Raw genomic sequence first — 17789 nt, forward strand, 5'->3', positions numbered from 1 at the left:
TGGGGAAAGCTCTAGTGAACCTCCAGTGCACCTACACCCCCTTAGTTACAATATGCCTCAAACTTCCAATTGCCATATTCATGCGTACTCTCGCCCTTTTCTTGTTTTACTCCAGTCACAGTATTCCAATTAACTGGGGCTTGCCCTAAGACTTGTGCCATTTCTGCTCTAAAGGCTCGGAAATCAGCTTGCTGCTGTCCCTGGTCTGCAGCGATATCATTGCACCAGGTTCCACCCTGATACGCTCGCCGCAGCCGTCCCCAAAACGCCCCAGGTAGTTTTATCCGGACTAACCCGCGAACGTCCCTGTTATGGAGACCGTGGCATTGCCGTATTTCCCTCAATTTTTGCCAAAACGACTCATTTCTGTGTCTAGGTTTTAGTTGGGGTAATTTTTTTCCAATGGCTTCATAGTGTCGCTAGGTGACAGGGACACATACGTAGTTAACAGTTGCGCCAGGAACCCCCCGTTATAGCTCTCTGTCCGTGTATTGGCGCCTGGGCCGGCTGCCCATTTTGTGCCGGTACGGCCGCTTGAGCTGGTCCGCCTGGTTGTCCGGAGACCGGGGGCACATGCTCTATCTTAACTGGGGCCACGGGTTATGGGGGTGGTGATTCCCAACCTGCTTCCCGTTGTTCCTCATATCCTGCTGCCTGTTCCACCAGCCCGTTCCAATCTATATTATCTGCGTATTGTGCAGCTACTGGTGGCTGTGGTAAAGCTGCCGAATCTGACATGAGATTGTTTGCCTGTACCGGCTCTTCATTTTGGGATTTGTTGGCCAACATTCGATTGACTCGGCCTTTTGGCTAAGATAAAGTGTAGTCGTGAAGCGATGGCTATAACCAGTCAAGCCCCATATGATGGGGTACGTAACACTGTTCGGGTGACGGTGAAGGATAGCGAAGGAGGAGCACCCATGGATCGGGCCTTCTTCATCAAGCGGATCCTGTTGAAAGCGTGTGGATTTGAAGCGGAGGAGATCTACTCCCTGCAAGACTTCCCAAGCGCCGGATGTTTCGTTGTGACTTTCAAGCGAGTGGCAGCTTGCATCACGTTCCTGAAGTTGTTCGAGGAGAACAGAGACCAGCCGGAGATGAAGATCCTGACGGTGGAGCCGCTCTTTGCTCTGCCGTTGCAACGGGACCATGTGGTGACGGTGCATCTCTGTCACCCCTACGTCCCTGTCGCCGACGTGTTCACCTTCCTCGCCAGGTACGTCAACAAAGTTGGGAGCTCCAGCGAGGATAGAGATGCCTTCAGGATTTGGACATGCAAACGCCAGGTTAAGGTCACGCTCAAGACCCATGGTAAGGGAACCATCTTCCACCCTCCTTCCAGCTTCGCTATCGGGAGAAGCCATGGCTACTTTGTTTACGCTGGGCAACCCAAAGTTTGTCGCTCATGCGGCAAGTCTGGTCATGTGGTGGCCAACTGCAGCGCCGCCCTCTGCAAGAACTGCAAACAGGAAGGGCACCAGACAAAGGATTGCAAACAGACTAAGTGCTGCAACCTGTGTGGCGAGGCAGCTCACCTCTACAGGACCTGCCCCAAACGCTGCCTCAATTATGCACAGGCAGCCAAAGCCAAAGAGGGGGAAGCAGAAGAAATGCTTCGATTCACCACTACCAAGGACACTTGCAACACTCCAACCACCATGGCCCCCAGTGAAAACAAGGGGAAAAAGGAGGACACAGGGAGAGACAAGGTGGAGGAAAAGATTGAGGCAGCAGACAACCGATCAACAGCACTGCCCCCTGAACCTCCCACTCCTCAGGAGAGCGAATCAATGGAGGAGGAGGAAGCAGCAGAAAATCAGCAGGGGGAGTGGCAGCTGGTGAAGAGAGCCAAAAGGAAGAAGGTACCAAGCCACTTCCCAGGCAAGACGCGTCTCCCATCCGACAGGGATAACAAGAGCAGCTGCTCTTCGGACGAAGTGCCTGGGCGACACCTGCAGAAGAAGCGGCAAAGCTCTAGGGAGTTGGAGGACGAGACACCCGAGCTCCAGAACATTGGAGACAATGAGGAGACCAGCGCACCCCAACTTTGCCCACAACCCGAAGAGGCCAGCGCATCCCAGCCCCAGGAATCTGGGAGCAGTGAGGCGCTCAGCGCACCCCAGCTCCGGGAAGCCGGGAGCAGCAACACCCCAGAGAGGGAGAGGATTGGAGAAGCTTCTCAAACAGAGGACATTTCAAATCCCATTCTCTGCACGAACCCCAGATGCCACCTGAGCAGAACATTGCCAATGGGGATGTTCAGGACAGTTTCCTCAGCCCATCCAAAGTGAGGCAATTTGTAAACACTATGGGTATGCAGGAGCAGACCAAAAGCCTGGGACTCTCAGAGGCAACAGGTTTGGTAAGATCTGGAAATGGATTTAAAAGATTGTATCCATAAATGTGCATAGCATTAAATCTACTACGCGATGTGTGGCGACCTTGGACTACCTTGCCAAGGTCAAAGCTGACCTGTTGTTTCTGCAGGACTGTGTGATACCGCACCTCAGCTACTACAGGCAATGGTCACGATGGTGGTCATACGGGCCATCGATCTGATCGGACGGATACGACTCTCGTTCCTCCGGCCTGGGTATTCTGCTGCGGGGAGGCAACTTCACCGTCTCCGAGGTTAAGGAGGTCATGGGTGGGTGCCTCCTCGTAGCAGATGTAATGTACAAGAATGCTCCACTCCGGTTAATTAAAGTGTATGCCCCGGCACAAAAGGCCGCCCGGCTGGCGGTTTTTCAGTAGCTCCCACTGCTGTTGGTGACGTCCAGGCCGGTCATTGTGGGCGGTGACTTCAACTGCATCATCGATGCGGCTGGACGATCCGGCAGGGCCGACAGAAGGTTGGACGCTACGTCCAGATCCCTGATGGAAACAGTTAAGGATGCCAAGCTGCACGACATCTTCAGCAACCCTGCAGACGGAGCAGAGCATTGATACACCTGGTCGCGACCAGACGGGTCCATCCGTTTCAGGATAGACTTACTGTTTGTGTCCCACGCATTCGCAGTCAGATCCACCGATGTCAAGCCGGTGTTCTCTGACCACTGCCTCCTACTGGTTGACTGTCACTTAGAGGAAGACCAGAGGGTGGGCAGGGTGGCATGGAAGCTAAACGTGCAACTGCTGACCCCAGAGAACATTGAGGAGCTCAAGAGGGATTACAAAGGTTGGAGAACCATGAAACCCCTCTTTGAGTCCCTGACACATTGGTGGGAAGCGATCAAGGGAAACATCAAGAGGTTTTTCATCCTCAAAGGCACCCAGAAAGCTAGAAAGGAACAGAGGGAAATGTCCCGACTCCTGAAATACATGCAGAATCTTCTCCGGCTGCAGTCGGTGGGGGTCGATGTCAAGGAGGAACTCTAAGAGGTGAAGAGCCAGCAAGCCTAGCCCTTTGCCTCCAAGAACATCTTCCATTCCAGAGCCCGCTCCGTGGAGCAGGATGAGACGTGCTCACGTTTCTTCTTCGAAAAGGTACAGAGAGAGAGCTCTGTGATCAGAAGCCTGAATGAAGAAGACGGCTCAGTAAAGTCATCGCAGTCTGACATTTTGAGGATCAGCAAATCCTTTTATGCCGGATTGTATGACGTGAAGCCCACGGACAGCACGGCCTCCCAGTCCTTCCTGTCCTCTATCACGGAGGTCTTAGACAACAGTACACGGGAGAGGCTGGACAAACCGCGAACTCCTGATGAACTGACTTAGGCCCTTGAGTCCTTCGAGAAGAGTAAATCTCCCCAGAAGCGACGGCTTGCCGGCGGAGTTGTATTGGGCTCTGTGGGACTGGAAGGGCCCAGAACTACTAGAAGTGTACGAGAGTATGCTCCTGGCCGGCAGCATGTCAGAATCCATGAGGAAAGGCATCATCACCCTCATCCACAAGCACAAGGGAGGAAATTAGAAATTGGCGACCCATTTCACTGTTGAATGTGGACTATAAAATTCTGTCCAAGGTCATTGCCAATCGGGTCGAATCCTCTCTGGAATTGGTGATACACCCTGACCAGACCTGCACTGTGCCGGGCAGGAAGATCTCTGACAGCCTCGCGCTGCTCAGGGATACGATTGCCTATGTGCAGGACAGGGGTGTGGACACTTGCCTCATCAGCCTGGATCAGGAGAAGGCCTTTCACAGAATATCGCACACCTACATGGTGGATGTGCTTTCCAAAATGGGGTTTGGGGAGGGAATTCGCAATTGGATCCAGTTGGATCCTACTCTACACTAACATCAGTAGCACAGTCTCAATCAATGGGTGGGAATCAGATAGCTTTCCGATTAAATCTGGAGTCAGGCAGGGCTGTCCTCTCTCGCCTGTTCTTTTCGTGTGTTGCATAGAACCCTTTGCCGAGTCCGTCAGGAAGGATCCGGGCATAAGAGGAGTGACGATCCCAGGCAGTGGAGGCACTCAGGTAAAAGCCTCCCTGTACATGGACGACGTCGCCGTCTTCTGCTCGGATCCGCTGTCGGTGCGCAGACTGATCCACATCTGCGACCAGTTCGAACTGGCCTCGGGAGCCAAGGTAAATCGTGGGAAGAGCGAGGCCATGTTCTTTGGGAACTGGGCTGACCGATCCTTTTTCCCCTTCACTGTCAGGGCTGACGGCCTGAAGGTGCTGGGGATAAGGTTCGGAGGGACCAGGGCATGCGTTAGAAACTGGAAGGAGCGAGTGGCTATGGTGAAAAGGAAACTGGGCATGTGGGAGCGACGCTCCCTCTCCATTGCGGGTAAGAACCTGGTCATCAGGTGTGAGGCACTCTCGCTGTTGCTGTACGTGGCGCAGGTCTGGCCCATTCCACACTCCTGCGTGGTGGCGATCACTTGAGCCATCTTCCGCTTTATCTGGAGGTCAAAAATGGATCGTGTCCGCAGGGACGCGATGTACAAGCCTCTAGATAAAGGGGGAAAAAACGTGCCCAACATCGCCCTCATACTGATGGCCACCTTTGTGTGTGGCTGCATCAAGCGGTGCGTAGACCCTCAGTACGCAAACACCAAGTGTCACTACGTGCTGAGGTTCTACCTGTCCCCGGTGTTGCGAAGGATGGGTCTGGCCACGCTGCCGCGGAACGCTCCAAGTAGTTGGACCGTGCCGTACCACCTGTCCCTGGTGGAAAAATTGATGCAGAAAAACACCTTTGACCACAAGTCCATCAGGCAGTGGTCAGCACGTAATGTCCTAGAGGCCCTGAGGGAAAAGGAGAGGGTGGACCCTGTGGGATGGTTCCCCGAGCAGACTGTCAAAGTCATTTGGCAGAATGCCTCATCGCCAGAACTTTCCAACAAGCACCAAGACGTGGCTTGGCTGGTGGTGAGAAAGGCCCTCCCCGTCAGATCCTTCCTACACGCCAGGAGTCTCACCCCCTCTGCACGTTGCCCTCGAGGTGGCTGTGGTGGGGAAGAGACCGTTGTTCACCTCCTTGTGGATTGTGCCTTTGCAAAGAAAGTCTGGAGAGAGATGCAGTGGTTGCTGTCGAGGTTCATCCCGAGCAGTTCTGTGACACAGGACTCTGTGCTCTACGGGCTGTTCCCAGGGACACACACCGAGACAAACATCAACTGCAGCTGGAGGATCATCAACTCGGTGAAAGACGCGCTTTGGTCTGCCCGAAACTTGTTGGTCTTCCAGCACAAAGAGTTGTCCCCGACCGATTGTTGCGGACTGGCACAATCCAAAGTCCAGGACTACGTGCTGAGGGACGCACTAAAGCTTGGGGCAGCTGCCGCAAAGGCGCAATGGGGAAGGGTCGCTGTCTAAGACCTTTCTGCCACAGTGCACCGAGGGACTGGGAACTGTTTAAATCCCCTCGGGCTGTACAGCTCAAAATGAAAGGCTGTAAATGATTGTAATATTGTTTGTACTGATGCACCTGGTGATACATTTTGTAAAAGATTAACCGGATTGTACCCTTGTAATGGTGTTTTTGAAATGGTTTGGAATGTGATTGAAGATATTTTATGAATAAAGTTTATTTTTGCAAAAAAAAACAAAAAAATCTGTTCTTATCAGTTTAATATCTGATACGTCCCTTATCTGGGGACCATATATTAAATTGATTTTTGGAGCAGGGAGATCTAATAGGGGCCTGCTCCGTCCACTCCACGCATCGACCCGGTATTGCAGTATCTCTGGGAATGGTGCACCACCCCTTTCCAGGGGATTTTCAATGCTAAAAATAGTTTTCTTACAAACATCTGCTTTCTTTACTTTTCAACATGCACATCTTTCAAAACCCAACTTTCTTTCTTTCTCTCACCCGCACCAGCTACACACAAAAAACACGCACGCTCACCCAACGCTCACAGACACCACTCTCATCTCACAAACACTCTACCTCACTCATACAAAAACATCTTTCACTTGCAAATACACCTCTCAAACACTCTCTCAGCTGCACCTTTCGCCTCACAACATTTTCAACCAGCTCTCTGCTGCCGCTCCCGCCCGCTGCTGCTGCTGCTGCTGCTGATACAGCAACAATCAAAACTCACACCTCAAAGCTCACACACTTTACACAGCTACTCGGAAACGTCTACATCCACATTCACACAATCCTTACACTGCACAAGGAGCCCATTCCGCCCGTCGTGACTGCACCAGCTCTCCCAATGAACATTTCACTTCGTGCCATTCTCCTGCCGTCTCCACGTAACCCAGCACATGCTTTCTTTTCAAATAATCATCTCATTCCCTCTTCAGTTGAACCTGCCTCCGCCACGCTATCAGGCGGTGCATTCCAGACCTGACCACTCGCTGCTCCTATCACTTTTGCCTCTTCTGCTAGTTACTTTAAACCTGTGCCCACTCCTTCTCGATCCTTTCATCGGTGCAAACAGTTTCTCCCTATCTACTCTCTCCAGATCCCTCATGATTTTCAATACCTCTATCAAGTCTCCTCTCAGACTTCTTTTCCCCAAGGAATACAGTCCCAACTTCTCCAATCTTACTTCATAACTCAACTTCCTCACCCCTGGAACCAAACTCGTAAACCTCTTCTGCACTCTCTCCAATGCCTTCACTACCTTCCTAAAATGCAAGTCAAAATGCAATCCATCAGAGTCAGCATGGCTTTATGAAGAATAAATCGTGTTTGACTAAATTGCTAGAGTTCTTTGAAGATGTGACAAGCAAAGTGGATAATGGCGATCCTGTAGATGTAGTATGTCTGGACTTCCAGAAGGCATTTGATAAGGTGCCACACAAAAGATTAATACACAAGATAAGATCACACGGAGCTAAGGGTAATATATTTGCTTGGATAGAGCTTTGGCTAACCAACAGAAAGCAGAGAGTCAGGATAAATGGGTCTTTTGTGGATGGCAAGCTGTAACTAGTGGGGTGCCACAGGGTTCGGTCCTTGGGCCCCAACTATTTACTTGGATTCAGGAGTAGAAGGTACCATAGCTAAATTTGCAGATGACACCAAAATAGGTGGGAAATTAAGTTGCAGTGAAGAAATAAGAAATTTACAAATGGATATGGACAGGTTAGGTGAATGGGCCAAAATTTGGCAGATGGAGTTTAACGTGGATAAGTGTGAGGTTATCCATTTTGGTCAGAAGAATATAAAGGCGACCTATTATTTAAATGCAGAGAAACTTCAGAAATGCTTCAGCGCAGAGGGATCTGGGTGTCCTCACGCATGAATCGTTGAAAGCTAGTATGCAGGTTGTCGTGGAAAACGGAGTGAACACTCAGACCCAGGAGGTTTGTCTCAGAAGTCTTTATTGAATCATGATATCACGGAGAGCCCAGCTGCATACAATGGAGCTAGCCGGCACTCTGAGGAAGCATCAGAGTACACACATAGTTATAGTGAAAGCGTACGTAATTAATAACATTGAAATTTTATCTTTGGCATGCATACAATTGTTCTGTCTTAGTTTATAATTACACAAAAACCTTGAGTAGTTACACAAAACCTTGAGTAGCCCATCTGGCGACTAGTCATCTGGACAGACAACAGATAGCGTGACTAGGCCCTGTCTCATGTACTGATAACAGACATCCTAACTTTGTTTCAAGGACTCTTGGTAGTTTGTTCATGATACTTGTTTTTCTTCCTTCACAATAGCTGACAGCGCAGGTTTGTCTGCTACTGGTGCCAGGAGACTTCGTTGTACTATTCCACTATGGTTTAACCACTTTGTTATCCTGTAGATGTATTTTATTCTCCCACAATCCCTCCTTGTTAATCTTCTAGATTAATACCAATGAGTAACAGTATCTTCATTATCATAAGGGGGTTCATAACCATAAGGAAAAGGCCGATCTCTGGTGGGGTAAACTTTCTCTTCCCATCAGTGGGCCTCACTGGGACCAGAGCGTATCATTTCAGGGACAACTGGAGCTCTTCCTAATCCAGTAGAGACACTGTTAATAACCTGGGAACAGCAAATTCGTAGAGCAACCCATGCACAACACTCTATAACACATGCTATGACCAACCCAATTAAAACATACAGCAACCAACTTCCCCAACCGGAGAACCACCCCATTACTGTAGCCCACCAGGAATCCTTGTTATAAAAATTACTCAATCTTTCCCCAACTTTCTTTATTTCTTGCACTTTATCCATAACATGCTGTCCCAGGTTAGTAATGTTCTCAGAAAGATCAGGCACATAAGTGCAGCACTCTGAACCTATCATGGCACAAGTGCCACCTTTTTCAGCTAGGAGGAAATCAAGGGCCATTCTATTTTGTAAGGCGGTCAGGCGTAGGGCTGTCATTTCAGTAGCGGTAGCTGAAATCTGTTTCTGTGTCTCAAAGCATCAGCCGTTGAATTAGCAATTTTTTCAAGTGCAGCTGCCAGGTTGATAATCTCTCGGGAATTACGAGCAGCTCCATAAGAGGGGATAGCAATCATCCAGAATCGTTCAGATTCCGAGATGTCACGGCGATATAGACGCTGATGCGGGTGAATATCTAATTTACTTATAAGCGAAGATAGGGATTCAAATATGCTAGGTAGCAGCAACCACTCCAGGTGGGAGCGGTAGCGCCCTTGCCCAAACTTCCGTTATCTTGATTAAAGAAGGAAGATAATTGCGGCATCCCAGGCAGCCAGGAGTATGCTTTTTCCCCACAAACCCAGTACGTACCATTTAGAGGATTTTGAGGGTCATAACTGCCAGGGCTAGTAGATATGGTGTTTTTGCAACTACTGCTTCCCAGGTTATAGGTACCGGTTGCAAGGTTCGAACGCCAACAGGTGGCATTTATCGGCTCCTGAGGAGACTTGATTCTTATCCCATGATCTGTATAGTTCCACCCATTAGCAGGTGGAGAGCGACGGAACCATCTCCTGAACATATTGGATTCTGCATCATCTGACTGGGTGTGGAAATTTGAGAGATCCTTCACTTCTTCCTTAGTTATTGGTTTTGCCTGATAGGTGCTTGACTCATCCCCATGTTGGGGAGTCTGGGCACATATCCAACAGGAGCCCTGTCCTGCTTGTCTAGCATAGGCGCAGCATTAAGGCAAAAAGGTGTTGGGGTGAGAATCCTTTGGGTATACTTCACAGAATATAGCAAGAAGCAGTATCCAATACATAATACAAATTAGTTCACTGGTATCGACGGTTATAGGACTGCCGGACAATGTTTTTTTGCGAGTGGCGTGGACCCAGTCTTCCTTCCCTTTAACCTTCGAGGCCGTTCGAGTTGTTAGCAGCACAAGGTAGGGTCCTTTCCACCCTCTCATGCAATTCAGCTGCTGTTTTGCATAGAGGAAAATGAGTACAAATCCAACATTTAGTCCGATTAACTTGCGAGGCTACCGCCTGCATTCGTTGAACCGCAGAATTGGTATTCCATGCCCCAGCAAGGACCACGCAGAACAGGATCCAAATCAGAGTCAGCATTCTGATAGGCTCAGTTAAAGTTCTTGCACAAGCACTTCCGTCCGAGGTCAGCGTCCGCTTGACGTGCGATGCGTGGATCCACAAGGGCGTCCTTCAACCTTTACGGCCATATGGGTGGTGAGCAGGACTTGGAAAGGCCCTTCCCATCGAGGTTCCAAACAGTTCTTTCTCCTGAAGGTCTTTACTAGGACTAGGTCCCCAGGCTGGTCTTGATGGCAGTCTTCAATGGTGGGCTTTTTCTGAGCTTCTACTACCTGTATATGCAAGCTCTTGAGAGAATTAGTGAGCACTATACAGTATGTAATCAATCCCTCATCCATAGCGTGGATGTCCATTTCCCTAGCAGACAAGGGTGGGGTCACTGGGAGGTGCATAGGACATCCCATTACAACTTCATAAGGAGAGCGGGAGGTGGTACGGTTAGGGTGAGAGCGCGTAGTCATGAGCACCAAGGGTAGAGCTTCAGGCCATTTCAAACCAGTTTCTTCACATAACTTAGTTTGTTTTTCAGAATACCATTTTGTCTTTCCACCGCCCCAGTAGACTGGGAGTGGTATGGGCAGGAAAGGTGATGGTTGCATTGTAAGGCCTTCAACAGTTCCTTTCTCACTTTATCAGTAAAATGAACAACAATTTTACAACAACAACAGCATCATTTCATCGGGTGGGATACGCCTCCACCCATCGCGAGATACTTACCTGTCAGGGGAGAGACCATGAGCATGGTTCTGCCAAGGCAAGGTCTGGAAGCAAATGCTATAACCAATCGAACCCCAGACCATGGGGTATCTAACACCGTCCGAGTCACGATGAAGGACTGCGAAGGAGGATCACCTATGGATCGGGCCTTCTTCGCCAGGAGGATCCTGTTGAAGGCGTGTGGTTTAGAAGCTGCGGAGATCTACACCCTGCAGAACTTCCCCAGCGCCGGATTTTTCGACGCGACGTTCAAGCGAGTGGCAGACTGCCTCCAGCTCCTGAGGGTGTTCGAGGAGCAGAGAGACCTGCCGCAGATGAAGATCCTGACGGCAGAGCCGCTCTTTGCTCTGCTGTTGCGACGGGACCGGGTGGTGACGGTGCATCTGTACAACCCCTTCGTCCCTGTCGCCGACGTGCTCACCTTCCTCACCAGGTACTTCGATAAGGTGGGGAGCTGCACCGAGGTTAGAGACGATTTGGGGATCTGGACAGGCAAACGCCAGTTTAAGGTGACGCTAAAGACCGACGGTAAGGGAGCCACCTTCCACCCTCCTTCCAGATTCGCTATCGGGGGAAGCCGTGGCTACCTGGTCTACACTGGGCAACCCAAACATTGTCGCTTATGCGGCAAGTCTGGTCATGTGGCGGCCAACTGCAGCGCCTCCCTCTGCAAGAACTGCAAACAGGAAGGGCAGCAGACAAATGACTGCAAACAGGCTAAGTGCTGCAACCTGTGTGGCGAGGCAGGCCACCTCTACAGGACCTGCCCCAAACGCTGCCGTACTTACGCACAGGCAGCCAAAGCCAACGAGCGGGAGCAAAAGAAATGCTTTGTGTCACTCCAACCACCAAGGCCCCCAGGGAGCTCAACGGGACAAAGGAGGACACAGAGAGAGACAAGGTGGAGGAAGAGATTGAGGCAACAGATAGCCAATCCAAAGCACTACCCCCTGAACCTCCCAGTCCTCAGGACAGTGAATCAATGGAGGAGGAGGCAGCAGTGGAAAAGCAGCAGGGGGAGTGGCAGACGGTGAAGAGAGCCAAAAGGAAGAAGGAGCGAAGAAGAAGCAAAGCCATTTCCCAGACAAGTGGCAAGAGTTGTCTCCCATCCGACATGGATGACAAAGGCAGCAGTTCTTCGGAAGAAGAAGTGCCAGGGCGGCACCGACAGAAGAAGCGGCGAAGCTCTAGGGAGTTGGAGGACGAGACACCCGAGCTCCAGAACATTGGAGACAACGAGGAGACCAGCGCACCCCAACTTTGCCTGCAACCCGAGGAGGCCAGTGCAACACAGCCCCTGGAATCTGGGAGCAGTGAGGCAATCAGCACGCCCCAGCTCCAGGAAGCCGGGAACAGCAACGCCCCAGAGGGGGTGAGGTTTGGAGAAGCTTCTCCAGCAAAGGTCATCTCAAACCCCGCTCTCTACGCGAACCCCCAGATGCCACCCAAGCAGAACACTGCCAATGAGGACTTCCTCAGCCCATCCAAAGTGAAGGAATTTGAGCTCACTACGGGTATGAAGGAGCAGACTAAAGGTCCGGGACTCTCAGAGACAACGGGTTTGGTAGGAGAATAAATGCTTTAAAATGGGTTTAAAGATTGTATCCATAAATGTGCGTAGCATTAAATCTACTACGCGATGTGCTGCGACCTTGGACTACCTTGCCAAGGTCAAAGCTGACCTGTTGTTACTACAGGAGTGTGTGATACTGCACCTCAGCTCCTACAGGCAATGGTCACGATGGTGGTCCCACGGGCTATCGATGTGGTCGGGCGGAAACGACTCTCGTTCCTCCGGCCGGGGTATTCTGCTGCGGTAGGCAACTTCACCGTCTCCGAGGTTAAGGAGGTGGTTGGCGGGTGCCTCCTCGTAGCAGACGTAATGTACAAGAACGCTCCACTCCGGTTAATTAACGTATACGGCCCGTCACAAGGGGCCGAGCGGCTGGAGGTTTTTCAGCAGCTCTCACTGCTGCTGGCGACCTCCAGGCCGGTCATTCTGGGCGGTAATTTGAACTGCATCATCGATGCTGCTGGACGATCCAGCAGGGCCGACAGCAGATTGGACGCTACGTCCAGATCCCTGATGGAAACAGTTAAGGATGCCAAGCTGCACGACGTCTTCCGCAACCCTGCAGATGGAAGGCAGCGTAGACACACCTGGTCGCAGCCAGACGGGTCCATCCATTCCAGGATAGACTTCCTGTTTGTGTCCTGTGCATTCACAGTCAGATCCACCGACGTCAAGCCGGTGTTTTTCTCTGACCACTGCCTCCTACTGGCGGACTGCCACTTAGAGAAGGACCAGAGGGTGGGCAGGGGGGCATGGAAGCTAAATGTGCAACTGCTGACCCCAGAGAACATTGAGGAGCGCATGAGGAATTACAAAGGTTGGAGAACCGTGAAACCCCTCTTTGAGTCCCTGACACACTGGTGGGAAGCGATCAAGGGAAACATCAAGAGGTTTTTCATCCTCAAAGTCACCCAGAGAGCTAGAAAGGAACAGAGGGAAATGTCTCGACTCCAGAAAAATATGCAGAACCTGCTCCGGCTGCAGTCGATGTCAAGGAGGACCTCCAAGAGGTGAAGAGCCAGCAAGCCTCGCACTTTGCCTCGGAGGCCTCCAAGATCATCTTCCGTTCCAGAGTCCGCTCCGTGGAGCAGGATGAGACGTGCTCACGTTTCTTCTTCCAAAAGGTACACAGAGAGAGCTCTGTGATCAGCAGCTTGAAGGAAGAAGACGGATCAGTAAAGTCATCACAGTCCGACATTTTGAGGATCAGCAAATCCTTTTATGCCGGATTGTATGACGTGAAGCCCTCGGACAGCACGGCCTCCGAGTCCTTCCTGTCCTCTATCACGGAGGTCTTAGACGATAGTACACCGGAGAGCCTGGAAAAACCGCTAACTCCTGACGAACTGACTAAGGCCCTTGAGTCCTTCGAGAAGAGTAAAACTCCCGGAAGCGACGGCTTGCCGGCGGAGTTATATTCTGCTCTGTGGGTCTGGACCGGCCCAGACCAGCTAGAAGTGTACGAGAGTATGTTCCTGGCCGGCAGTATGTCAGAATCCATGAAGAAAGGCATTATCACCCTCATCTACAAGCACAAGGGGGGAAGGGATGAAATTAGAAATTGGCGACCCATTTCACTGTTGAATGTGGACCATTAGATTCTGTCCAAGGTCATCGCCATTCGGGTCAAATCCGCTCTGGAATTGGTGATTCACCCTGACCAGACCGCACTGTGCCGGGCAGGAAGATCTCTGACAGCCTCGCGCTGCTCAGGGATACGATTGCCTATGTACAGGACAGGGGTGTGGATACCTGCCTCATCAGCTTGGATCAGGAGAAGGCCTTTGACAGAATATCGCACACCTCCATGGTGGATGTGCTCTCCAAAATGGGGTTTGGGGAGGGAATTCGAAATTGGATCCAACTGCTCTACACTAACATCAGTAGCGCAGTCTCTATCAATGGGTGGGAAACAGATAGCTTTCTGATTAAATCTGGAGTCAGGCAGGGCTGTCCTCTCTCGCCTGTTCTTTTCGTGTGTTGCATAGAACCCTTTGCTGAGTCCATCAGGAAGGATCCGGGCATAAGAGGAGTGACGATCCCAGGCAGTGGAGGCACTCAGTTCAAAGCCTCCCTGCACATGGATGATGTCGCCGTCTTCTGCTCGGATCCGCTGTCGGTGCGCAGACTGATCCACATCTGCGACTAGTTCGAACTGGACTCGGGAGCCAAGGTAAATCGTGGGAAGAGCGAGGCCATGTTCATTGGGAACTGGGCTGACCGATCCTTTGTCCCCTTCACTGTCAGGGCTGACGGCCTGAAGGTGCTGGGGATATGGTTCGGAGGGACCAGGGCATCCGTTAGAAACTGGAAGGAGCGAGTGTCTATGGTGAAAAGGAAACTGGGCATGTGGGAGCGACGCTCCCTCTCCATTGCGGGTAAGAACCTGGTCATCAGGTGTGAGGCACTCTCGCTGTTGCTGTACGTGGCGCAGGTCTGGCCCATTCCAGCCTCCTGCGCGATGGCGATCACTCGAGCCATCTTCCGATTTATCTGGAGGTCGAAAATGGATCGTGTCCGCAGGGACGCAATGTACAAGCCTCTAGATAAAGGGGGAAAAAACGTGCCCAACATCGCCCTCATACTGATGGCCACCTTTGTGTGTGGCTGCATCAAGCGGTGCGTAGACCCTCAGTACGCAAACACCAAGTGTCACTACGTGCTGAGGTTCTACCTGTCCCCGGTGTTGCGAAGGATGGGTCTGGCCACGCTGCCGCGGAACGCTCCAAGTAGTTGGACCGTGCCGTACCACCTGTCCCTCGTGGAAAAATTTATGCAGAAAAACACCTTTGACCACAAGACCATCAGGCAGTGGTCAGCACGTAACGTCCTAGAGGCCCTGAGGGAAAAGGAGAGGTTGGACCCTGTGGGATGGTTCCCCGAGCAGACTGTCAAAGTCATTTGGCAGAATGCCTCATCGCCAGAACTTTCCAACAAGCACCAAGACGTGGCTTGGCTGGTGATGAGAAAGGCCCTCCCCGTCAGATCCTTCCTACACGCCAGGAGTCTCACCCCCTCTGCACGTTGCCCTCGAGGTGGCTGTGGTGGGGAAGAGACCGTTGTTCACCTCCTTGTGGATTGTGCCTTTGCAAAGAAGGTCTGGAGAGAGATGCAGTGGTTACTGTCGAGGTTCATCCCGAGCAGTTCTGTGACACAGGACTCTGTGCTCTACGGGCTGTTCCCAGGGACACACACCGAGACAAACATCAACTGCAGCTGGAGGATCATCAACTCGGTGAAAGATGCGCTTTGGTCTGCCCGAAACTTGTTGGTCTTCCGGCGCAAAGAGTTGTCCCTGACCGAGTGTTGCGGACTGGCACATTCCATGGCTAGGACTACGTGCTGAGGGACGCACTAAAGCTTGGGGCAGCTGCTGCAAAAGCGCAATGGGGAAGGGCCACTGTCTAAGACCTTTCTGCCACAGTGCACCGAGGGACTGGGAACTGTTTAAATCCCCTCGAGCTGTACAGCTCAAAGTGAAAGCCTGTAAATGACTGTAATATTGTTTGTACTGATGCACCTGGTGATACATTTTGTTAAAGTTGAACCGCATTGTACCCTTGTAATGGTGTTTTTTGCAAAAAAAAAGGTTCTCCCAGGACGAGGCTAGCCCATTGCACTTCGGGTGTGCTGACGCCTGCGATGTCCCCAAATGCGGGTTACTCGACTGCAAAATTTGTGGTAGTGGGGGACTGCGTTCGCGCTCTCCCCTGATTCACAATTCAAAAAATAGATTTCGTCATATCTTTCATTTTCTCTTCTATTTCCTGTCAGCAACCTTTTCTGAGAAAAGAAATATATAACCCCCAATGTGTGCTCTTCAAAATCTATACTGGACTGGTTATTTAGCTTTTTCTTTCCTCCTCGCAAATATTATCCAACCCCCATTCTTTTCCTCCCTGTCATTATCAGCCGGCAATTATTCCATCTCTGCATCATTTTCGCCAGACCGTTTGTTTCGTGGCCACCAAATTACTCGCGCCATTTTTAACCCCGCGTTTGCCCACTCAAAAATCTCTCTCAAACAACCCCCATCTAACACCCAACCCACCATCACAACAGTCCCCACACTCCCAGCACCGCCCCACCCCCTATCTATCTGGACGTCTGTATAAATACAAACTCATATCAGCTATTAACTCATATGCATTCACCATTTTAAACATGTAGCAGCGACCCCTCACTATTTCAAACATGAACAAGCACCCTGTCCCCATGTTCATTCTAATTACCCCCCTCCAAAACGAACAGCAGCCTCCCACCCCCTCTGTATAATCTCCCCCTTGATCAGCCCCCTCTGTGACTCCTACCTTCTGAAACTCCTGCCCCCTCTCCTCATGTGTAAAGTCTTTCCCTGCCCCTTCTGCAGCTCACTTGCCCTGCTGTAGGTCCATCAATTCACCTGTGATTATTCCTTGAAGGCTTAAATAGCGCAAAGCGAAGAAATAAACAGAAAGAAAACTGGAGAAAGGCAGATAGAAATCTAAACCCTCAGTAAAATGACCACCGGGAATCCCGTTTAACCGTCAGAATGATCGCACGGCCCAAAATACACGCATTGTCCCTGAATTATAACAAGATTTTAGGCAGCTTCACTTTAGGACTTTTCATTTCCTCTTGTGGGGCTCCTGTTCCTCACACACTGGAGGCTAACATGTAAGTTTTAGATTGCAAGGCTGGGCTACTTTAACCCCAGGATTTTCTTTTTGAAACTCCAGGCCCGCAGTCCAACAGGAACTGGTTAACCGGAGCCACCGAAAACCAGGGTCTCGGAGAGGAAATGAAATCTCGGGGTAAGAAACGGACACAAACTCACTTGGGCCCATGGGGCACGGCCTTGGAGAAGGTCTCAGGAAACTCCTGAAGAAGAAGAGTCCTTGTCCCAGTCTGGATCTTCAGATTGCAGGTTTCAAAATAAAAATTCTTTGAGGGGTGGGGGAGAAAATTAATTCCATTAAAACAGAGAGCAAAGAACATTTTCAAACAAAATAACGCAAGAGCCAATGTTTCATCTCAGTTACAACTCAGCAACATCCAAATACAAACAAGTCAAAGAGTTATAAAGCAGATTGAGACAGAGGGAACACACACGCACATTAAACCAGAGTGGGGACTAGCTCCGCACTCTGGAGGCGGTTTTCGGATTGGGTTCCTAGCCAGGTATATCCTGAATGAGCAGTTTGCAGACTCCACCCCTGGCATGTTGGGATGTCTCTCAATCTGCTCCCCAGGAGGCCTGTCCATTGATATGTTAATCCCAGGGCAGGACAAGTTTCTGATTCTTCCTGTCCTTTGACGTGTTCACCCCAGGAAAACAATGTTTCAGCCATTTTCTGGTTAATGTTAAAACTTTAACTCATCTTGTCGGGAATGTCACTGCAGTTCGAAATATCAAACACTAAACCCCCAACACAAGACTGTGCAAAGCATGTGGATTGTTACTGAGATTCCGTCTGTGATTTTTAGTGATGTCAGTGTGGATTGTGTAATCTGTGTGTGTGTGAGTGTTGCTGGTCCCATAATGTAACGCAAATGTCTCCTCGCAGCCTCTCAGTACGCCACTCATGGTCCCCTGGTACTTTTTGGATTGTCTGGAGAAGACATTGAAAGAATTAGAGTTAAACAATGCTAACA

The 17789-nt window shown here is 50.6% G+C and overlaps 2 non-coding genes across 2 annotated transcripts; both read left to right on the forward strand.

The window, feature by feature from the left end:
• The first annotated feature begins 5976 nt into the window (after positions 1–5976).
• Positions 5977–6163, forward strand: LOC144674349 (U2 spliceosomal RNA). Its single transcript, XR_013574521.1, has one exon. It is a non-coding gene; the product is annotated as a U2 spliceosomal RNA (small nuclear RNA).
• Positions 6164–15706: 9543 nt separating this feature from the next.
• LOC144674341 (U1 spliceosomal RNA) lies at positions 15707–15868 on the forward strand. Its single transcript, XR_013574520.1, has one exon. It is a non-coding gene; the product is annotated as a U1 spliceosomal RNA (small nuclear RNA).
• The last annotated feature ends 1921 nt before the right edge of the window (positions 15869–17789 follow it).

Source organism: Cetorhinus maximus, unplaced genomic scaffold, assembly GCF_964194155.1.
Source record: "Cetorhinus maximus unplaced genomic scaffold, sCetMax3.hap1.1 HAP1_SCAFFOLD_632, whole genome shotgun sequence".
NCBI classification, from domain to species: Eukaryota; Metazoa; Chordata; class Chondrichthyes; order Lamniformes; family Cetorhinidae; genus Cetorhinus; species Cetorhinus maximus.